This window comes from Pinus tabuliformis, chromosome 9 (assembly GCF_031772625.1).
Source record: "Pinus tabuliformis cultivar Carrire ecotype Pingquan chromosome 9, CPIR1, whole genome shotgun sequence".
NCBI lineage: Eukaryota > Viridiplantae > Streptophyta > Pinopsida > Pinales > Pinaceae > Pinus > Pinus tabuliformis.
The window spans coordinates 318407139-318414991 of record NC_142307.1 but is presented as its reverse complement, the minus strand read 5'-3'; the positions used below and the strand labels follow the sequence as shown (position 1 = coordinate 318414991).

At 32.5% G+C, this 7853-nt stretch overlaps 1 pseudogene across 1 annotated transcript; it reads left to right on the top strand.

Moving 5' to 3' along the window:
* The first annotated feature begins 738 nt into the window (after window positions 1-738).
* On the top strand, window positions 739-1694 carry LOC149148500 (early light-induced protein, chloroplastic-like; annotated as a pseudogene). Its single transcript, XR_016263197.1, has 3 exons — window positions 739-874; window positions 1024-1100; window positions 1188-1694. The product of XR_016263197.1 is annotated as an early light-induced protein, chloroplastic-like (transcript).
* Window positions 1695-7853: the final 6159 nt, after the last annotated feature.

Sequence of the window (7853 nt, the reverse complement as noted above, 5' to 3'; positions counted from 1 at the left end):
TAGGCCAATACAATAAATTATCAATACCATATGTCAAAAAAATCATATGTCACTTAATAAAAAAACATTACTTTGAAAATAAACTACTAACTTTAATTTATGTATACTACTACAAATATTCTAAAATATTCCTTACAAGTTAAATCCTAAAATCCACATAATTAATTATTATAATTAAACTAAAATTAAAATAAATAAATAAAAAAACATATTTTACCATAAACATAAACATATATATCAATATAACTATTTAATACCTTTATTTAAATTACATTTAATACAACCCCATTTAGTAATACGTGCAAGTCTATATCCTCTTGGTTATACAATTCCATTTAAGCTTATTAACAATTAAGAATATAAGTCATAGTCTGCAATATAAAACCGCATAAATAATAATTTGTAAATGCCTTCCACAAGTGCGGTAATTTGGGGATCCACCTCTCCATCTTTTTAATCCAACCACGTGGAAACATATTGCGAGGAAGAGAAATCTCGACTTGGCTCAAGGGCTGTCGTTCAGTGAATGCTCCTATATCTTTCCACATGGCCTGCACGCAATTATATATATCACAGCAGGCGCATCTCTATGCAGATTATTTGCCGCTGTTCTCCTTCCTTTGCTAACTAGTTAGACGATCCGTTCAATCCCTCGTTCCCCGTCCATATATTTTGGGTTTGTTGTCATGCATAGTATTCATTATTATATTGCAATGGCCACTGTGAATGCGCTATTAATGGCCATGGAGGGAACATCCCTCCAACGATGGAGGGCAGCGGAGAGGTAGAGGTCAACAGCGTTTGCCGAAACCAGAAATACCGTATGCCAGCCTCCAGGGGTCTTCGAGTGAACTTTATGGCAGAGGTAATTTATGTAAGTCCTCTTATGAGTAGTAATTTTTCATTAGTGTCATTATACATATACACATTAATTATTTTTTCTGTATATGCTTATGATCTAACTTTACGTCCATACTTACGGTATTGACATTGTCTGTGTTCTTGGACTTAATTTGCACGTAGATCCACAACCAAAGGACTCTTCCACGGCCTCCACACAGTCTACAACCGCCATTTCTCCTCCTCCTGCGCCTAGAAAGGTAAGCGAGTTAGTCTTTTTTTTACTTAAAGTAATCGAGTAAGCATTCATATGGTCTCACTGAAATAAAATGGCTGCATCACTTCAGGTTAGCACCAAGTTTGATGACGTCTTTGCTTTCTCTGGGCCAGTGCCAGAGACATCAAATGGGAGAGTAGCCATGCTAGGATTTGTCTCAGCTCTCGGGGTAGAGATTGCTAGCGGAAGTGACCTCTTCTCTCAGCTTGCCAATGGAGGAGTTCATTGTTTGTTGGAAGCGCTGTTGTAATAACGCTGGCTTCGTTGATAACCATGTTCAACGGGGTCTCCACCGAGAGAAAATCCCAGGCAGTAATGTCTGCTCAGGCACAGATTTGGAACGGGCATTTTGCGATACTCGGCCTCGTTGCGTTGCCCTTGACTGAATACATCAAGGGTTGTCCTCAAGGGATGTCCTCTCATCTCGTGATCATCATAACCCTCGTTATTCCTTCAGTCTCAAGCAATTAAATCCAAAGTGCATTTCCTCTCGTATTAGTATAGATTTATGTTAAGTATGATATATTACTTAGTATAGATTTATGTTAAGTATGATATATTACAGATTAATTTTTAAGTACCATTTCACATGATTAGAGACTGATTAAATTTCTTCAATTAATTTTACAAAATACAATAGATTAATTTTCATTGTTTAAATTATATTGTGAATGATAAATAGAATCTATATAGTATCAAGTAAATGTTTTAATCATAAAACTTAATCTTTTCATGATATATATCAACTTTTTAGAGAAGATATAATATATATATAATTCACATTAAATATTTTCTATAACATATATTTTATATAATAATTATCTTATTTTTAATATGTTTTTAAGTATATGTCAATATTAATTCTTATTAAAATATTTTATTGATAATTCACATTGAATAATTTTTTGATAATCCACATTGAATATTTTTTTATATACCACATTAAAATATTTTATTTTAACAGTTTTTTCTATATATAAATATATATATATGAATTTGATATGGACATAAATTAGTTAATATAGATCTTCAAATAGTTTATTTAAAACTTTTGTTGAAATATTTTTAAAAGTATAAGATTTGACGTCTCACTCACACATTTTTTTATTTCTAATTAATTTACAACATTTTCATTTTCTTTTATTATAGCCTACATTATTTTCTACTTAGAACATATTTTTCAGTTTTTATTTTTATTTTAAAGAGTGGTGGAGAGACATACATGCTTACACATCCCCTCATACTGGGATGTAGAATGAGCCTCTCAACTTAATAAGATGACATTTTTTTTGCCCAATGATATCATATTGGAGACATATATTCATAATCTTTGTCACTTCGTTACGAATGTGTGTATATTTAATATTAGAAATACATTATGTTCACATCTTTGGTAAGGAAGTCTTTGAGTCGGTGTTACTACATGGTTAGTAAAGATATTTTCAATATGACATAAGGGGAAGATGAAAGTTTCGAAGACTATATGGAGCAATTACAATACAACTTTAAAAAATAAAACCATAAAGAATTGAAAAATCACAATACAATTTTAAAAAATAAAACCATAAAGAATTGAAAAAAGACACCTTGAAAACACTCCTACTCAAAGGAATATAAAAAAAATAGAACTCTTAACTCTAATAGTAAGAGATGATTTTTTTCATCTACCATATGATGATGTTCATAAATTATGCATAAGGTATTCAAAATGAATCTCTAAGACTGGTAAGAAATCTCAAGAACTTTCTTCTCAATTTTTCAAATCTGTTGCAAGAATAGGAATTATAGGAATTAAAGTCGGTAATTTATTTGAATTTCGTAAACTAAAACTGTTAGCTCTCTAGATTTACAATTGGATTATTTGTGGGAAGAACATAATAAAGTTAAAATTGAAGAACTACTCATAAGATTATGCTCCAACTGTAGGGAGAAGAACTTACTTAGCAAGTGTCCACATTGTAGTCTGGAATTTTATGGCATTTGTGAGGAGGATCACTCAACTAGTCATTGCCCATAACTGCAGAGATTATTAGAAGTATTTAGGGAATCAAGTAAGGAATCAAATTGACCATTAAGTTTAACTCAAAACCCATCATCATTCAATACTTGGACTAATGTTTATATTCCTTAGTAGGTTCCTTATGAAATTTATAATCCTACATTTCCATGGCAAACTTATAGCGCACCTATAATTCAATACCCTACCTTATGTTTACAATTTCCCTCTCCCTCGAGTCAGATATTCATGTGGCCCCAAGAATGTCTTGGAGCCTCCTCTATAGAACAATTTCCCATCCAAACTCAATTTAGTGAGGAATGATGACTGCGATTCTCATCCAATGCACCACCACATAATCCTCCACTATGGTGTCATCCACCTATGCAACTAAACCCTAATACAAACCCTAAGCCAAACCCTTATCAAAATACTAGCGAGTAGGTTCCATAGAAATTAAAAACACTTATTCTTCCTACTTATACTCCTATTGAATGTAATGTCATATCTTTAAAATCGAGGAAATGAGTGGGCTTGAATGATATATTACAAAAAGGAAGCATTAGGATGTACAAGAAAACTTGTTGGCATCCTAAACAGACATGTTCGCAACGGCGATATGCTTGTGTGGTACCAAGGAAACCTCGTTTAGGTATTTAACAAGTCTGTTGGCAACAGGGCTATGTTGGGTGAGATTGATGGAGAACACAAATTGGCATACTTGAATATTAAAAACCATAGGTGATATTTTGAAGAAATTATTATTAAAAATGAAGCTAAGAAATGAATTTCATATATTTCAGAGAATGACTTTAAGATCCTTCTAGTATTATTCCTTAGAATGTTATCTTTTAGAAGTGAAGATGTTTGCATGGAAGTGAGACCTTTAGTGCAGGTGAATCACTTTACTTGAATAAGAGGAGCTTCAACTATACATTTAGATAATGGTAAGATGGTCATCCTCGGAATGAATCATTTTGTCATCTTTATTTTTCCATCCATCTTTAATTCCTTGGCATTTAAACTATAATTATGTCAGTTTATTTATAATGAGGATGTTGAAGTCAAGACTCATTGATTAAGATTGCTCATGATATGCATTGTGGAAATATTGATGGCATGTTATTTCATTTATAATCTTATTCTTGTAGTAACAACATTGTTAGCATTCTTATGGAAGTCCTAGCATTAGTTATTATTTTGAATGGAAAATAGTTTTGACAATAATGGACCGAATGTAGAAGAAAAACCATTATATATTTCTTTTCTTAGTCTTTGCATCTCTGGTCACGAGAATTGTACAATGGTAGTTGTAAATATTTCACTTGGAGGTATAAATATTTTGGTTTTTCTCATCCCACTGATGTAAATGAAGTCAACATCATATAACACTTACCTACATGCTTTTACTTAGTTAACCCTATAGTTTTCAGTCCATGTTTCGGATCCTTGAGATAATGAATGATGCAGCAGGGATCTAATAGAGAAACCCTAGCTCTAAATTTTTATATCAACATTGGGCTTTGTTTAGAGTTTCTTGCTTGCATGAGGACATGCAAGATGATTGGAATGAGGTGATATCAAACCTCCAATTTTCCTAGTTTTAGACACCTTTTTTCTATGTAATCCCCCCTATTTTTACCTAGCTCTATTGTCATCATTTTGCACAGTTTTGGGGTTATTATCTAAAATTGAAGCATGATAAGATACCTCATTTATTAATTTTCATATTTCCTTTGTTTCTAATCATTTAAAGAGGAACTGTGTGAGATTTCTAGTAATAATTATTAATCTCGTGACAGGGGAACAATACACCAACAACTTAAGAATGGACAAGAAAGGGATTCATGATGATTAAGAGATTTTTTAGCAAAGGCCTGAAGATCATGTACCTCCTATAGAGAACCTGCAACCAAAGAAACAAGATTGTTGACCAAGAAAGCTGCCATGTGGGCCTCAACAAGTGACTACAAGCGCAGTTCATTAATCTTTTTGGTTAGATCATAACTGAATCCTAGAACTAACCCTCTAACTCTCTTATCACAAGATCTACAATTTTCCAAGATTAGACCTTGGTGCAACCAAACTCATGGATTGTTGTGATATGTCTATTTTGTCTTGTAACTACCTTACTTGGTTAAATCCTATTGTTATATTTTGGATGTTATAAAAAACTAGCTTGTGTGCATTGTTTAGCAGCAATCTTTTTTGTAAAAATATACTTTTGTCTCAAACTTTTGGGATCGCTCTTCATGGTCATGGGAACCTAAACAAGCTCAATCCTAATTAGGAGTGTGATATTGAATCCAAAGCATACATCTAAGATTTCAAACCTTTATTGGATGCACCTATAGCTTCATTTCAAAAATTGAGGATATATTTAAGACAAAGTAGTGCTTATTTTCTTGTCGTTGTAGGGTATGGAGTTGTGACAATTGGTTATTTTCAAGACTCATATTTGACTAAGAGTGAATTAGTTTTCTTGTACACATAGTATTGAATTTAAAACTTGAGTGAAGACTTTTTTTATTTATGCACATGATGTTTTTATTTATGCACATGATGAGTTAAATTGCACTGTTAGCATATTTGGAATATTTCCTTTCCTTGTTTTTATTTCACACAGAGATCGTTTGCAATGTGATTGAGTGTAGATAGCCTCTTTTGATTATGTGTTCTCTTTAACAATGAGTGGACTGTCTAGGATTTATATTGTCTTACTCTTTGGTTTATAGATCTAGTCTTTACATTTGCTTAGTTTAGTTAGAAAGTAATGTGCACATTTTCAATTAATCGTTAGCTAGGGTTTTCTCTTTAGTTGCGAGTAGCTAGGTTTTTAATTTCAATAGTTAGGTTTTGTCTTTCCATTATCGATAGTTAGGGTTGAATCTTTAATTGTCAATAGCCAGGGTTTTCTTAGTTGTTGGAAGACTATCATATTAGTGTATGCAATAGCCAGGGTATTATTTCTAATGAATGCTTTTAATTGTAGGATTAGAATAGGGATTGACTAATGTTTACAGGAACTCGAAGGTGTGAGAAGATAGTTTCCAAGGGCAGATTAGGGTTTTGTTGGTCTTTGGAGTCTTTCTTCGGCATTTCCAGTGCTGCATATCAAAGTCCACAGACCCCATATTAATAATTGATGTTGGGTCATTAGTCAAACAAATACTACAACCAACAACCACTCACCTCATCACCCTTCCACCCACTACTTTACATCTCTATAAAGTGTCAATAAGCTGAAATTTGCCTAACAGAGCTACGGGAAACCCCCAATCTTGTTTCTTTCCTACCTAAGTTGACTCTTTGAATGTGTGTGGGCTTGGTAAGGTCCCATTTTGCTTTCTAAAAACCTTCAACCACGTTTTCCACCCTTCAAACCACTCCTAGACTTCATAAAGTTACTTTAAGAGGTTCCATGTAGCAAAACAAGGCATCCTATAACAATACATAGATTTCGTTAGATTGCTTCTAGAACTCCACTAGAAGTTTGTCCATCATCCCTCAACATTTGTATTGAGAATTCTAGGGTAAAAATGCTTTATAAGACACTCCCGGTATGAAAGGATTTGAATTAATTTGAATTAACAATCTCATCAAATTATATTTGGTCAATGGATTGCATAGAAATTGATAAATTTGTATCCCCCAATAAATGAAAAGAAAAGACTAGATTTCTTATAATCTAAATAACATCTTACTACAACATTAAATCTAGCTAATTTGACATAACTCTAGTTTTAATTAATCATTAATTAGATTAAATTGGTTAATTACACATCATAAAAATGCATTTATTAATTATAAATTGGTAAGGATCTTCATAAGATTAAATGATTTTCGAAAGGACATAATAAACGATGGTGTAAAGAAAGTTAGCAATAACTACATGAAAGGTAAATTGTAGAGTATGAAAGGTAAGTTGTAGAGTTGATTAATTATATTTAATCAATATAAATTGATAAAAAATAAATGATGTTCCAAACTCCACAATAAATGATGGTGCAAGGAAAGTCACCAACAACTACATGAAAAGTCGCAGAACAGTATGCTTAATTGCTTTGAAGATTTGGAATTAACACAAATGTTAATTGAAATTAATGCCGATCAAATTCCAACCATAGTCGGACTGTGGAGAATAGATTAATTAAGATAATTACTCAATAAAGTACAGTACCATGAGTCACATGGAGAGTTATAAAATAATGAATGACAATAATTATTATTTTAGAGAGTAGAGTCTCGTTAGGACGTATGTGGAGTCGTTATGAAATAATTTCAGTGTTACATGACCTATACAATAAAATAATTTTGAGGTTTCATCTATTTGAATTAATTTATTATGCGATAAATGGCTTTTCAAATAATACTGAGATATGATAAAAAAGAACTCTGCCTGATGTGTCAAAAGATATAAAACAACAAAAATGATTTAATTCAGCCTCCATAGAAAAGAGGTGCAGTCCTACATGGGCACGTCTTTGTCCTCTTCAGAGAGTGCCCTCATACTTATTTATAATTAAGTAATTTGTAATATAAGTATCCATAATTATTGATTTGTAAATGCTTTAGACAAGTGCGGTAATTTGAGGATCCACGTTTCCATCCTTTTACTCCAACCACGTGGAAGCATATTCTGAGGAAGAGAAACCTCGACTTGGCTCAAGGGTTCTCATTCAATGGATGCTCGCAGATCTTTCCAGATGACCTGCGCGCCATTATATATCACACAACACC